Source organism: Meriones unguiculatus, chromosome 15 (assembly GCF_030254825.1).
Source record: "Meriones unguiculatus strain TT.TT164.6M chromosome 15, Bangor_MerUng_6.1, whole genome shotgun sequence".
NCBI classification, from domain to species: domain Eukaryota; kingdom Metazoa; phylum Chordata; class Mammalia; order Rodentia; family Muridae; genus Meriones; species Meriones unguiculatus.
In genome coordinates this window covers 18237043-18252899 of record NC_083362.1, presented here as the reverse complement: position 1 = coordinate 18252899, position 15857 = coordinate 18237043, and the positions used below count along the sequence as shown (strand labels likewise).

The 15857-nt window shown below is 42.6% G+C and overlaps 2 long non-coding RNA genes across 2 annotated transcripts in view; one reads left to right on the top strand and one right to left on the bottom strand.

The window, feature by feature from the left end:
- Positions 1–413: 413 nt before the first annotated feature.
- On the bottom strand, positions 414–12597 carry LOC132648052 (uncharacterized). Its single transcript, XR_009586414.1, has 3 exons — positions 11991–12597; positions 9565–9717; positions 414–874 (listed from the first exon to the last, which is right to left on the bottom strand). It is a non-coding gene; the product is annotated as an uncharacterized LOC132648052 (long non-coding RNA).
- LOC132648053 (uncharacterized) overlaps positions 12423–15857 on the top strand; it is an 18491-nt gene continuing 15056 nt past the window's right edge. The window contains exons 1-2 of the long non-coding RNA XR_009586415.1: positions 12423–12539; positions 12731–12944. This is a non-coding gene — a long non-coding RNA (uncharacterized LOC132648053). The remainder of the gene's footprint in view (positions 12540–12730; positions 12945–15857) is intronic.

Sequence of the window (15857 nt, the reverse complement as noted above, 5' to 3'; positions counted from 1 at the left end):
TGGTTTTGTGAGCTGGAGTTTCATGCAGCCCAGTCTGGCTTTGGACTCATTGTGTATCTGTGGTTGGCTTTGAACTCACTCCTGATTTTCCTGCATAGACTTCCTCCATGGCAAGATTATCTATGTGCACTTTTTTTTCCTGGCTTACTATTTCTAATAATTTTTTATTTATTTATTTCTAATAATAATTTACTATTATTACCCTTGGAAATTAGACTACAATAAGACTGAAGCAATGGAGGATTTGGTCGAGAAAGTAGGATTAGCTAACTGAAGAAAAGAGTATTCATATTGGACTAAAACTCACAACTGTGACACTTTTATAATGGATGTTTTGAAGATGCTAAGGTCTACTTTATTTGTCCAAAATATGTTTCCTTCTTAAGAAACAGAAAGGAAGCACTTGACCTTCGCTAGAGAGGCTACCACACAGTAGGTTGCTATGGGGAAGCCTTGAAACACCAGTGAGTCAGACCCCAAGGAGGAGGTGCTCCATAAACAGAGACAGAAGAGCTGGGGAATGCTAATGCTCATTTGCCTAGAGTTTACATAGGCCCCTTCTGCATTTTCTTTATTTACTTGACTTATTTTGGTCAAAATATAATTTTATCACTTCCTTCCCCCAACCTCTCTCAGGTCTCCCGTCCTCTTAACATCCCATGTATGTGATGGTCAACGTGAGCCTGTGACTAAACTCCCACCTCCTGAAATCCCAGGAAAGCATTTGGTACACTTCTTTAGTTCCTAAAGTACATTTTTAAAATGACGACCACATCCAATGCCCTGACGGTCTATGAAGTGTCGCTCTCTATGACGGGAGATGTTGGCTGCAGACTCCGCTGGGACTAGGGAGAAACTTCATCAGTAGAACCGCCTAGGCAGAGAAAGGCAAATTAATTAACCTGTCAAATCCTTCCTCTCGCAGAGCCGGAATGCAGTGGATATCAAAACACCATCTCCCAGTGGTGCCAAGTGTCCATTTGTTGCTGCTTTTCTTTCTGCAGTGGGGATTCCCACGTCAGCACGGCAGTCATAGCACCACACACAGTGACCAACGGGCACTGCTCTGAATGTCCATTGCTGTGGGCGTGTGACCTCAGGGCGTGGTGCCTTTCTTCCTAGGCAGCTACGCAGCGACTCAACAACAGAGGGTAAACAGTTTGCCCTCATGCCTCTCCACCTTAGTTTTTGAGGCACGGTCAATCGGTGAGCCTGCAATTCATTCGTTCAGCTACGCCAGCTGAACGGTGAGTACCGTGATCTTTCTCCCTCTCCGCCTCCTGCTTTTGCGTGGGCTTTAGGGACACACACTCAGGGTCTCAGGTTTGCACAGCAAACACTACCAACAGAGGACCCCCTCCCCCAACTTGAAGTATTTGTTACTGTGGTGACAGTAACATAAAATTTACCATCTCAGTAACTTCTAACTGCAGTATAGTAACAGCGACTAATTGTGCTGCATAGGTCTCTAGAAGCTTCTCTCCATGAGAAACGAAAATATGGTACCCTTTTCACAGTAATTTGTCCCCTTCTCCCAGTCTTTAAATTTTACTTTCTACTAAACGACAAATGTTTTGAAAATATCAGGCAGTTTGTTTATGTTTTTTTCATTTTGGGCTTCTGTTTTCATTTTCATCAAAATAAATTCAAAATTTGCCAATGTTTAAATATAATTTTATCTTAATATTTTAACCCTTGAAATATCAATCGCAGTGAAATATCCATTATATGAACATCTAGTTATATTAAACTAGTGATTTTGTTAGAGTGAAGAATTATGGAATCTCTGATAGTTCATGAATTATGCATGTCTTTATTTTATTACTCATCTTCAGCTCTTCAACAGAATGCCCAGACATATGCAATAACAATTAATTCAGTCATTTTTGTCATTTTGCCAACGTAAAGTCATAGAAAGGCCAGAATTTTACTCACATTCTTCAGTTTTTGTCTCTATGAAATATGATTGTCAAGGAAGGAAAACAGAACATGTTTTGTTTGACAGTTTATTAGCTTTAAGCGCTTAGGCATATGGTGTGTGGGCCTCTATTTGTACTCTTGTCCTGGTCCCTAAAATATAAGCATGCTTGGGTGTAATTGGATGTGTAATGATCTCTCTTTATTGTGGTAGCATAAATGTTGGAGAGTCAATTATTTATTTGTCTTCTTTATCGTTGTATCTGCAGTGCTGGGTACAATCCTAGTATATAATCAACCTTCAAAGAAATACGTTGAATATAATAAGTCACCTTTGCTGGGGACAACCAACCAAGCTATGATATGTGAGCCAAAGATGGAAAAGACACAAACTCCCATAAGGAAATTGACGTTTGATTGGGAAGCAAATCAGAGTTATAAAAAAGACTTCTAAAACTCATACAGGTGCATACTAATATTTTCAAATAGTAAGGCTTTCTGAATCCCCGAAGGGTTTTTTTTTTTTTTTTAAATATGGAGATAATAACGGTACATACTCCACAGAGTTGTGAAGATTAGAAAAGTCGATTTCCATGAAATGCTTAACCCGGCCCTGGCGCGGACCTTGATCCAAGTAATGGCAAATGGTGGTGGTGAGCCACTTAGGAGCAGTTTAGTGATGGAAGTCCTAACAGTAGTCATGGTGGTTGACGTGGAAGTTCTCTGCCGAACAGTGTCGATGGGCTCAGGGAGTTGTGAAAGGCATCATAAAGAAAAACTTACAAACGTTACAAAGTTGAAGGCACTTGTAAAAAAGAAAATGTACTGTTGAAAAGATAAGTCGAGGAGCCTGCCCTGGATAAGAAAACAATTGAAGAGACTTGACATGCGGGATCCCACAGGTCAGGAGACAGAGCAGTGGGAAATGGGCAGGTTGAACACAGGTGAGAGGTTTCGCTCACAATGCAAGTGACTTGTGAAAGACGAAAGTGGGGCTCTTATGATCAAGGAGCAGCAGCAGGAAGCAAAGAAGGGCCTGTCCCCTCTTGCCAGCCATAAGGCATATTGGAGAATAAACAGTCAGACTTGAAAGGGCTGCAGGGGACTTAGAGTCATTGGGGAAGACCCAGGTGTCAATTAAAGGAGAGAACTAAGAGAACACTCTGAAAAACAAGTGAAACCCCTGATTTACTGGAATCGGGCACCTCCAGGCAGCAAAGTAGAAGCTTTGATGGAACTGGAGTTGAGTGACGGAAGATGGCTCAGGAGCAAGAGAAAAACAGCCTCCCTGGGACATGGAAGAGTTAAAAAGAGATGTGAGCATCTGAGTTTCTGTGGGATCCACGCACTAGGTGCTTCTGCTGCTGGCCTACATGATGAGGACAGAGGAGAGGCCCTGAAAATTCATCGTCTCTTCCTTGGAACAGATAATTTATTATTGCCTTGTTGCCGTCGGATGTGCACAGATCTTAGCCATGAAATGAAATTGTGTCCCTCCCTTCATTTAAAATATCAGTGCAGTCATACTGGCCTGTGTGTCAATGAAAATAATAAAATGTATAAACAGTTGGAGATTTAGAAAAGTACAATGTGCTTTGAGAGCTCAAGATATGATCACAGTACTTGTGTGTTTGGACATAGTGGAGCTTAGTGCAAAGATTTCACAGTAACGTAAGTGTGCAGAGATTAGCAGCACACCGGCTTCAATGACTTGTTGCGTTTTATGAGACACCAACATCTCAGAAGACTGAATCTAAGGCTCTCATTGCCTATTAGCATGTTGCAAGTCAAGATGGATGAGAAGGAGCATGAAGAAAGGCCAGACTATGACAAGAAGCCAGGCCAGGCACATAGAAGCTTCCTTGGAGTTGTGGAATGAAGAGTCATGAGCACTCCATTACTGAGCTTCTGCTTCCCTAGCAAAGCCATGGCCCATTCACGCCAAACAACACAATGGTCTTGGGTAGTAAACAAAGAACAGCTTAGCAGAATACTAAATAAATTAGTTCTATGGAAGGCTCCGAGTCATACTTAGGACTAAGAGTGATATCATTTCCCCAGCCCTGCTAATATTTTTCTCTCAAAGCTTGGCTGTGCACAGATTTGAACAAACACTGCTCTCAAGAGTTGCAATGCACGGCAGCTTCTCATGTGTTACTGTCTCACAGTGCTTGCTGACAGGACCAGCATCTAATTATCTGACGACTGCGGCACTTCCATTGTTTCGTTAGAAATGAGAACTTGATTCTATACCAAAGTGTGAAGTACCTGAGGCTTCTCAGAGACACTGGCGCTCTCCCATGGGTCCCCTAGGAATTCAGTTATTCGCATAGACCCCAGGAGGATAAAGGAAGCAACTGTCTGGAGATCTCAGGAAAACTACCGAGTCATCTCAATTATCTGGATTTATGTAACATCTCATTGCAACAAACTTTGAGCGGCTCTCCTAATTACTTTGGGTCTTGAGGACTGTTTGAAAGAGAAGTAAATCATCATTAGGTGCATCTCTCTGATGCGTAAGTTGTTGCCATTGTGATAATGTATAGCACAAGCAGATTTAGCAGGATTAAATTACCTAAAATTTGATTTAAATAGAAACTTTAAAAAAAAATCTGTTTGATAATTTCATACAGCTGTACAAAGCACTTTGCTCAAATCCATCCCCGCTCTCTCCCCTCCAACTTGTCCCATGCCACACATCTTTCTTGTAACTTCGTGTATTTTTTTTTAACTCATTAAGTCCATTTAGTGCTGTCAGTATGTGCATGGGACTAGGGCCATCCACGGGAGTATGGCCAGACTACCAGGATCTGCTTCCTTAAAGAAAATTGACTCTCCCACCCGCATACTCACCAACCGTCAATATCTCCTCAACTCCATGCTGGAATTTTTGCTGGCTTGATCTTGTACAGGTCTCCTGTATGTGGCCACAGCTTCTGGGTTCTTTTTTTTTCCTCTTTTTAAAATTTTTTTTATTTTTATTAATTAGAGTTTATTTACTTTGTAACCCCCTGTACCTCCCTCCCTTCTCCCTGCCCAATCCCACCCTCCCTCCTCCCCACCTGTGTCCCTCTCCTAGTCCACTGAAAAGGGAGGTCCTCCTCTCCTTCCTTCTGATCCTAGGCTATCAGGTCTCATCGGGACTGACTGCATTGTCTTCTTCTCTGGCCTGGTAAGGCTGCTCCCCCCTCAGGGGGAGGTGATCAAAGAACCAGCCGCTGAGTTCATGTCAGAGACAGTCCCTGTCCCCACTTCTGGGTTCTTATGTGCCCTGTCATGTCTGGAAAATACTGTTGTTTGTTTTGTTTTGCTTTGTTGTTTTGTTTTCAGCCATTCTCTGAATCCACTGACTCTGCACCCTCTCCTGTGAAAATTTCTGAGCCTTGGGAAAATGGAATATGACATGTTTGTTCTGTTTAAAGCTGAGCACCCAACACTCTCTTGTTTTCTGCATTCTGACAAGTTTTGAGCATCTATATTACCCACAGTTATAGTGAAGGAAGCTTCTCTGATGATTGAGAACTGCATCAACCCATTGGTTGATGGGTATAAAGATACATATTTAGAGGGCAGTTTGACACTATGTTTATTTAGCAAGCTAGTAGAAGCAAGTCCTCCCTCAAGACCTCAGACCTGTTCAACCATGAACTCTTGAGCTCCTAGACAGAAGCAGACCCGAGTTCTGTTTTGTGGAGTAGACCTTAAATCCAAGCATGAAGTAGCTGGTTACTCTGATAATGCCCATGCCACTATTGCAGCAATAAGCATATCTTGCTAGGCTGACCGTTATTTTGGCTTTCAGTTGATGACTTTTCTCTCCTGGAAGCCAGGATAGGCCCTTCTGTTCTTACAAACCTAGCCACTAAGAGGAAAACTCCAGGTTGGTACCAGTTTGATTTCTTCTCGTACAGTCCAAGTCGATGTTGTCTTCAGCAATAGGGCCTTATTTTCAGGTTCTGGTGTGTAAACAACAACAGCGGCAATAGGCCATATTCTGAGGGGTGGTCTATGGGACATTCCCTCCCCTTGCCAACAACTTCAGAAGAGATGACTGGCACCTTTGTTTGATAGTTTATGGCATCTGGGAGAAGCAGTATACCCTTGTGTCAGGTGACTCTATTGAAATGCTGTAAATGACTTTGTTATTTTTTAAAGTAATAAGCCACCTCGAGTAAAGTAGAAAATGCCCGCATTGGCAATGCGTTTGCCAGGGACACTATCATGGCCAAATTATGGTTTTTATGCAACATTACATTATCTGAGAACCTCTGAGTGATGTAACTCAGAAGCTATCAAAATTATATATTGACATTTAATTGTGTGCACCTCACAACCTTGCCTTGGGTATATGCTGCTCTTTTCCTAAACACCTTCTCCCTTAAGTGCTTGAATATACTTTAAGCTGTTTCTTTGTAAACTCAGGCTTCTTAAACAAGCAAACAAAACGAAACAAAAATAAACTATGGCTCTTATAAAACAATGGGATCTGAGTTTCCTTGGATGATAGCAGCTGTGTGTTAGGATTCCCTTCCTAGTCCATTTTGCATCCCAGGTATGCTTTAATATCATGAGGCCATGAGATATTGAATCCCATTAAGGAATAGTCTAATGCCTACAGGGTGCTGAATATTTACTACATCACATGAGAGCTCCATTCTCAAACAATGGCTATTTTATTGCTCTCTCAGAAGCAGCTGCCTCATACATGAGTATAGTTCGATGTAACGTTCATTTTCCATTTTAAACTTATATTTTACCTTATTTTCAATAGATGTGTTTACTTGTATGTGTAGAAGTGTTTTGATGGTTGTGAGTCAATATGGAGGAGCTACGAACTGAACCCAGGTCATCTATAAGAACAAAAAGTGCTCTTAACTAAAGAGCTACTGCTCCAGCCCCCCCCACACCAAATTAATATTTTTGAGATACTGTCTCTCTACATAGCACAGGCTGTCTTGGAACTCAGTATGTAGGCAGGACTTGGCTTGACCTCACGTTGATCTGCTTGCTTCTGCCTCCAGAGTGCTGGGATTAAAAGCATGGAACACCACGCCCAGATTTAAGTTCATTGTTTGTTTGTTTCTTTATTTATTTAGGTTTTTCAAGACAGGGTTTCTCTGTATAATCTTGGTGTCCTGAACTTACTTTGTAGACCAAGCTAGCCTTAAACTCACAGAGATCTGACTGCCTCCGCCTCACTGAGCGCTGGGATTAGAGGCATGGGCCACTGTGCCCAGCTTTTCAAGTTCACACTTTAAACTACCCATTGCCATCAGTACCTCGAGTTCCAGTGGCAGCCACAAGGCCAGTGGGGTAGGCCAGTGCTGAAATGACTGCGAAAAGTCTTGCCTGAAACTCCTACCCTGTGGTCATCCCTTCCTCTTGAGCAGGCTAAACCGAACTGAGTCACTGGACTTACTTGTAAAACACAGCATATGACAGAAGTTAGGGATCATAATTCTGAGTGTAGATTCCCAAAGGCTCTGGAGTGCCCTGGCCTTTTTGCCTCTTTATGGCTTCCTTGTATATTTGGCCCACAGCCCTCTCTCATTTTCTGTGTCTAAGAAAAGTAGCCACCATATGGGCAGACAAGAAGTAGATGTCTTAGGTGACAACCAGCAGGCACCTGGGACCTGAACACAGAAGAGCCACATGTGTATGTCATGTGAGCTGGCTTCTTGGGAGAATTGCTAGTCAAGCCTCAAGATGACTGTATCCCTTTACTAACACCTTGATTCAGCCCCGGAAGGCCTCTGAGTAAGAGACAGCTAAACTGTGCCTGACCTCCTAACCCATGAGAGCTACAAGATGATGAATGCTTTTGGTTTCAAGCTAATTTGGGAAGGCAGTATGTTCTAGAATTTAAGTGACCAACATTGGCTCTGTTTTCTTCAGTTATAACCATCTGGTAGATGCTGTGTTCCTTCTACACTTTACTGCTGCTCACCGAAGCCCAGCCATACCCACCTGATTTTATAATGTTGTGGGGTCCTTTACTGTTCTAAAAGCAGAAACCCAGTATGGGCTCTCCCAAGTTCTTAGTAATTGGACATTTATCAGGATCTTTTCAAGGTAGTTTTTCCCCTCCAAACACCGGCAATTCCTGATCACACTACACTTTCTTCTGATTTGTGGAGGGCCTCCCTTTCGTTCCTATAGTTCTCAGTTCCCTCTTTGGCATTCTCTCCCTGGATGAGCCATAGTCTTCCCATCAGGGAAAAGGGCTCTTCAGAGCATTAGCCGAGCAGAGCTGATCTGATAGGCTCAAAATCCTAATCCCACTTTTCCTCAGCTGTGAATCTTACACATAGTATTCATTATGTCATCCATTGAAATCTCAATCTTCTAATCTGTAAAATGGGAATAAATAATAATAATAATAATGGCCTATCTGTTCTGCTTTTTAAGAAACAGTTAAGTGAAGGATAATATGTGAGGAGAGCTCAGTGGAGGACCTCCTCATACTAAGTTCAATACATTTTTTAAATTACTAATTGTACCTGAAACTACAAAGATCAGCACATATTAAATGTCAACTAGTGTCTCGTGATCCCGTTGGGATTGTTTGCACTTTCACTGGGGGGAAATTACATAAACAGGTAAAAGCAGAATTTCAGACACCAGGAATACCTGTTTGCCCCCCCCCCAAAAGCTGACCCTGAATATTGTTAATATTAAAATGACTAAGAAGTTAGCAGGGAAGCACGTGAACAGAGTTCATTCATTTGCTGTACTATTCGTCGGGAGTCTGAAAATGAGCAGGTTTTCTCTAAAGTAAAGATAAATATTAATGTGATGAAGTAATTGTAGTCTTGAGGGTGCAGAAAATAGTTCCATTTTTCTGAAAGGAAAAAAAATTGCCAGAGAATGCATGTGAGGGGTGTGTGGTTTTTGAAGGCTCTCCAGCCGTGGGATTGCCGTGGGAGGGGCCTAGACTGAGTTGCTCTGGCTGGCGATCCAACTGTACGCTTGCTAAGTGTGGGCCTTCGGCGGGACACATGCAGGCCATCTGTTACAGGGTGGACATGCCCAGTCTCCCTGACTCACGGCAATGGAGGAAGGAACAACAGAGATAATGCATGTGAAGACAATATTTGGAAGTTGAGGCAAACAGAAATGCATGCTGTGAATATTTCTGTGGCTTCTTATTTAAATAAGAAGTAGCCAAGCGCGTGTGAGGACAGCAATGGAAGCTATAATTGAGTCTGCTTATGGAAATGTGGTGTTTTTCTTAAGAGCTTTCCAAAAAATTCTAAAGGAAGTCATAAGACTAAAAGTCATTTTAAGGAACTTTTTTTTCTTCTTCTTCTTCTTTTTGGAGTAGAAAAGACTTTTCATTTTTGGAGCTAACAGAACACACACACACACACACCCAAAAAAAAAAAAAAAAAAAAAAAAAAGATCCAGTATTTAACATGAAGGAAGTAAGCTGCAAAGCAGGAGGCGGCTTCTTCACTCGGAGTTTGAGGCCCTGCAGATACCATGAGGCAGGTAGATTACCTCCTAAGAACCAGTGTTACATCTGCTCAGAATTGTGTGTGACAGTTTGCCCTGGAAGGGGCAGGCAACCTGTCTGAACTTAAGCCTTTATTTAAGTTCTAAGCAGATATTGGGGTGGGAAAACTGAAAAAAATGGGGGACTGTTACCTGTAAACACAGTTGCTCTTCAAAGGTGCACCATTCCAGCAGGGAAATACAGCAACACGACGACCGTGGTCTGCCTTTGAGGGCCTCCAGGACCAGGCTTCGATTCTCTAGAGAGTCTAGACCCTCTCGCCATGATGTCTACAGTCTAAGAGCCTCCCAGAAATAAGGCAGAAGGAGACAAGTGAGAAACAGGCCGGTGAGAAAAACCAACCCGATGGGAAATTGACAAGCTTGTTTAACTGGGGGCGAGAGAGCCAAGGCTGACCCCAGAGACCTCCCCGGCACACCAGGAGACATTTCTGTCATTTCCCTTAATCTGTTCGATGACATGACATCACTGCATTTTTTTAAAAGTCAAACATCAACTTAAATTAACTTTTTTTTTTTGCCATTGTGTTTTAAATTCTGATTTCTTTCTCTCCTCTGCACTAAATTATTAAAATCACCAACTGCTCAACAATTAAAAATATTTCAGAAAGCAGTCATGCCAAATTTGGATTGACTAAACTGAAATCCGACAGAAGGAAAGATATTTTCAACATTTCCATGCTTGATGCATTGTTTAAGGGTATGGCGACATGGAATTAAAACTGACTGCCCCCCCCATAAAACCAGCGCACAGGTTTAAGTGTGTTTGGAGCCATTAGAGCCTAACGTGGATCAGGAGGCACCTGAATGAAACATGTATTCACAACACTCTGATTTTTGTCTCCTATGACTTCCATACATGTTTTTCAAACATATTCCAGCTAAGACGTGATGATCCAATAAATAAATTTTAAGAAGTTTTGTTTAGGGAATTCAGAACAAAACCAAATTAGAGAAGTTCTTGGTTTTATTTTTAAAGGAATGTTTAGAATTCTATTAAAACGTCCTAGAGTAGCAAACCGTCTAAATCTGGCCTGTGTAGACTCTTCCTGTATCGTCTTGCTGTGTGTTCACATGAACAAAAGTGTGCAGCGAGCACCCCAGGCAAGCAGAATTGCACTTCGCCTCGGACACACCTCCGCACTGACCTCCTTCTCCAGTGGGTGAGAGGCCATGGGCGGCTTCCCTGCAGGCCAGGAGGTTATCCTCAGGCCTGGCGGCTTCTCCCTCCCCTCCCTTCATTACAAAGTTCGATTTCAATTTCATTCAGCTCAATAGCTGGGTTCCAAAACACATACTGAGCTTTCATTGTTCTCGTGGTGCCAAAGATGCAAAGACAGACCTTGCTGCTTAAAGGTCGGTGGGCTGATGAGTCCTTTCACAAGATAACTGTATTTTAGGAAGTAAGGGCTGTACTTCACGAAGTTGAGGTGCGGACTAATTATTTGATTGCAAATCAACTCTGTGTGTGTATACATACATACATATAAATATATATACATGTATATAATAAGCAAATGTTCACAGTGGTGCTAGTGATTGCATGGCTGATCCAATAAAAGCTCCTCTAATGCCTAATGTGGTCAAAATTCTCAACAATGGCATAGAAAAGTTCAGCGAGTGGAAACTACACTGTTGTAAATATGGACCATTTCAGACACAAGCTATTCCATACCAATTTTCAGAGCGTGGAAAATACTTTCAAACATTACCTTGCTTGGCCACATGAGGCTTATTGGTCTTAATTTCTACGTTACGAAATCAAGTACTTAAAAGCGACGGCCTAAGGATATGCTAGCTAGGAAGGACCAGGTCCACGCCTGGAATGAGGCTCCTGACCTGAGCGCCCGTGTCCTTCCTTGGGATGTTCCGAGACTGTCCCAGAATGTCTCCTCCAGGGTAATGCAGACAGTCACAGAAAGGCAGCGAATTCTGTTTTAAAGTTGTAACTACAGTGTCCACTGAGGGCTTTCTGTTTAAACATATTCGCGTTCTTCCTTGGGTCTTTGAAAGCCCTGTGTGTGGACAGATTGCTCTCCCTGCAGCAGCCTGTTTAGCAGCAGGGAGGGGTTGTTGGTTAAGCGTACGTCACCAGGTCGGTTAGCTCTTGACTCTATTTCAACCATCTTCTTTAAAAAGAGTTTCTCTTCAACTCTCAGGTCAGGTACTCAACGTACTGATTAAGAAGAAGGAAGGAAGAAAGGAAGGAAGGAAGGAAGGAAGGAAGGAAGGAAGGAAGGAAAGAAAAACTAAGATGCTGTTTAAAAAAAAAAGTTGTGAAGACTGGTCCTGTTTGGGTCACCTGAGAGCATTTTGTCTCTCCGTTGTGTGGTGTAAATGAAGGGTTAAACATCCTGGCCACTTATTAAGGCATTAGCTATGCAAGCCTTAGGTATTTTACCTAACATTTTAAGCAAGAGTTTAAATACTCAAGAAAATTAGAACAATGTAGGAATTTCTTTCTTTCCTAAGAGACCAAATGAGGCTCTTGTTAACAAATGAGTTGAATTTGAAAAAAGAGAAAGAGAGAGAATCAAACAATTTTAAAATTGAAATACCTGGATATTCTGGATAGAGACGTTTGTGCCGCTCGTTGCCAGGATGGGTGTCAGCAGTGAACCCACTGTGACTGGCGGCCTAAATGCAGCGTCTCCAGCTGTTTGTAGGCTCGTGTGTATACCCTCTGTGAGAAGACTCTCCTTGCCCTTCTGCCTAGATCCATCTGGCTCGCACGCACACATGGCCTGTGAGTGTGGCCCACTCCTCTTACCCTGTGGGCAGAATACTGCCCTCTCCCACATGTGACTAAGCCGCAAGCTTTTGTTAGCTCTCTTGGGAAATTTGCAATGGTGTGAAGTGAACTTCTGTCACCACTCAATGGATTGCAAAAATAGTTTAGTTCTTGCTAAAGACCTGGATCATATCTTGAAAGATTGCATGATCCAATCAGACTCTTCAACAAGATTGCTTATAGCCAGTCTGGTTTCAATGTGTGAAGTGGATGTAATATGTTTCAGAGTCTGTAGCTGGCTGTATGCTTCCATTTTATGCCTTCAAGATAAGCCCTTGGCATGGATTTTTATAAGCACATAAAAAGAAAACACAAGGTAAGTATACCTAAATACCAGTACTGGTATGCTGTGGGCATGGAACTGACCACAATTAGGGCTTACTGTGAAAAGAAGGGGGCTTTAGGGAACTTCTCATTTGGATTCTAGGTCAAGCTGTGTTGCTAAATATACTCGCAGCCTTGGGTAAGCTGCCTCGTCCTTCTGGGCCTTTGTTCCTCTCTGCGCAGATGGAGTGAATGATGTCTTCACTGGCTCGCTTGGGAACTACCAAACACCTAGCAGCCGCCTGCATGCTAACTTCCCCGTGTTCTCTCTGGCCACCATTCTCTTTCCTGCCCTACACGTAAGCTGTAACCTGGAAGTATGTACACATGTCTAGAGCTTTGTCTGTGTGTGTAGCTTTCAGACTGCCGAACACGGAGCCCAGCACTGGGTACTGGGGTGAGTACCTTTAGAAATTTCAAAATAGCATCTCTATATTATTTGGCAGGGGTCATTTTGAGTATTTGAACAATTGTGTTTCCAATGTGCATAAGTAATATAAATATTTTCTTTAGAACAGGAGTTTCTTTAGAACAGGAGTTTTGACCCTGAAATACATGAAAGAGACTTGTAATTAAAAGAAAAAGTATAAATGAATGATTCTATGCCTGAAAAAAAATAAGAATATAAAAATGGTGTGTTTAAAATTTTCTTCACATTGCAGTCAAAATAATTGAATTCTAAATGGTAAAAATTAAAAATAAAATACTTCCAAAGGATGTATTAGAGAAAAAAGAAGTGGTAGCAAACCCTTACTGGGAAACACACCCAGGTTTTTTTTAAATGTTTTTTTTTCTTTTAACATACACATTTTGCTCTTTGAATATGCCCAAAAGCCCAAAGGCATCAGAGAACAAAACAGACACAGGTAATGAGCATCTTCAAGCTGGTCTTGGTGACATGACCTTGAAGAATGCCTACAGTTTAACTTTAGCTAGGATATTAGAACATGGTGATTTAGACAGCTCAGACACTAATATGGCCACAACCAGGCTTATTTGAAATCAGTGTCCAAATTCACAGTTTTCCTGGGTTCTTCACTCAGAGCTGCCTCATCACCCTTCAGCAAGCAGCCAGGGCTATGTCAGAGGGACCCTTCAAGGGGAGATTTTTGCTTACTAAGCTATTTTCTTTATGGTAAGACAATACTTATTTTCAAAGTATTACTCAGTTCATTTTATATTTACTTGCTTTAAGATACATTTCAATGGGAAAACACCTTGCAGGGTAAAAAGCAAAACTGTGACCGTGGCTTTTGTGACCCCCAAAGTCCTGGGCTAACACCAATAGGATAAAGGACAGAGAAGATGTAGGCGTGTGCACGTATTGTTGCAACATAAAAAGGGTGAAAAAGCTGAAATTCCATAATCTGCCACAAAGTGGACAGGACTAGAGGAAGTTATGGGAAATGGTACATAAAACATATTATTTAATCATAACCAGGATGAAAAGACTGCAATTCCATAATCTGCAACAAAATGGGTGGAACCACAGGAAGTTATAGGAAATAAACTAAGACACAGAAAGGCGAACACTGCACGGCCTCTCACATACTCGGAGTAAAACTTTAATCTGAATGTAGGATAGAGGGAGGAGTGGAGAATAGAGGGAGGAATGTAGGATAGAGGGAGGAATGTAGGATAGAGGGAGGGGTGGAGAATAGAGGGAGGAATGTAGGATAGAGGGAGGAATGTAGGATAGAGGGAGGGGTGGAGAATAGAGGGAGGGGGGTAATGGTACCAAAACACAGTGCATAGCGGGGTCACATTCTAGTCTGTGCAGTACAGTCAGGTTGGGGTTTGGAGCTCAAAGAGCCTATTTTACATTTTATGTGAATAACCAGAAGAGAGGAGCCTGAAGAGTTCAGGTGAAAAATGAGGAAGAGAGGGAAGTGCCCGCTCTTCTTATTTGATCCCTGCGCCTCACATACATGGCTTGAGATACACGGTCGGCCTTACACACCTAGACCTCTATCACGTCAAAATAAACAAATTAAATAGTTATTACACATCAGCAAACAAATTAAATATTCAAGCAGATTAAAGTGCCAACCGCCATGACTGCATCAATAAACTTTGTATATAATTATCTAATCCTCGCACGGCATCCCCTAAACACATACAACTGAAACTATAAACAAGAAGGACCCCAAAGCCTGGGACCATCAGTCTCTTCAGGAAGAGGATAAAGGAATTGTAGATTTGGGTGGAGAAGGTCAAACATGCATTTTTCTCTTTCCTTATCTCCTTGGCCTAGACCATGCTTCCTGAGCTGGGGAAGCTGAAAGAGGCTGGGAAGAGCACAGACAGGGTGAGGAAGCTCTGGCCTATACGCTGTGTGGCTCAGACTCCCAGCCGAGGCCATGGGAAGCAAAACAGAAGTTTCTTTTCAAAGTCTGAGCCCAGAGCACTCTTTCCCCACAGAATGAAGTGTCTGCCCAACGTCTCTACACATGCGGGAAGGACCCTTGATGGCCTTGTGGAGACTGCCATGTTTCAGCATGGGGCTTGGTGCAGAAGGAGAAAATGGAACTTCTGTCACTGAGCATAGCATCAGGAAGCTGAGAGAGATGTTGACTTTGGGGGACCCATTGAGGAGGGACAAAGGATCAAGGCAGAGCAAGAAGAGTCGATAGATGACTCTCAATACCATGTCCATCTATGTCTCTTCTGTGTCCCCGTTAAGTCCCTGCACTGCAAATGCCACCCCAGAGGAATGTGACGGTCAGACTCAGGCTCTAGTACAAAATCAAACGGTGTCAAGTAAAAACTTAACTTCCAGAATTGTTTCATAACTGAGTGGTGGTACTCATATAGGCATTAAAGGAAGGTACAGAGGTGAATCCGGCTAGCCTGCTTGAGAGAGGAGTAAGACTGGGGCGAGAACAGTACTCACTGTCAGAATTGCCACCCCCCCCCAGCCATCCCGAGTCTCACTGCCAGGTCTCTTGAAGCTTGGGAGCTGAGAGGAAAAGGAGGAATCGGGATCTCTCGTACTGTGCAGCGCAGTGTTCTTGAAGCAGTCCCTCGGCGGTCAGTAATGAACTTCTGCGCTTGACTCTCAGCATCTCACATTCAGGAACTTCAATAACAAATTCCTTTCACATTTGTTCTAAAGACTGCTGTTACACTTGAGGGGAGCACTGGGTTTTTCAAGCAAGCATTCAAGGCAGTGTTTGCAGACAGGCATGGCTTCCATTCCAAGGTGGAAACTGTGAGAGCGGAGCCTCAGGCACATCAAAGGTTTCTTGTCAAGTCCAGATCTCTGTGTGTGTGTGTGTGTGTGTGTGTGTGCGCGTGTACCCAAGAAGGT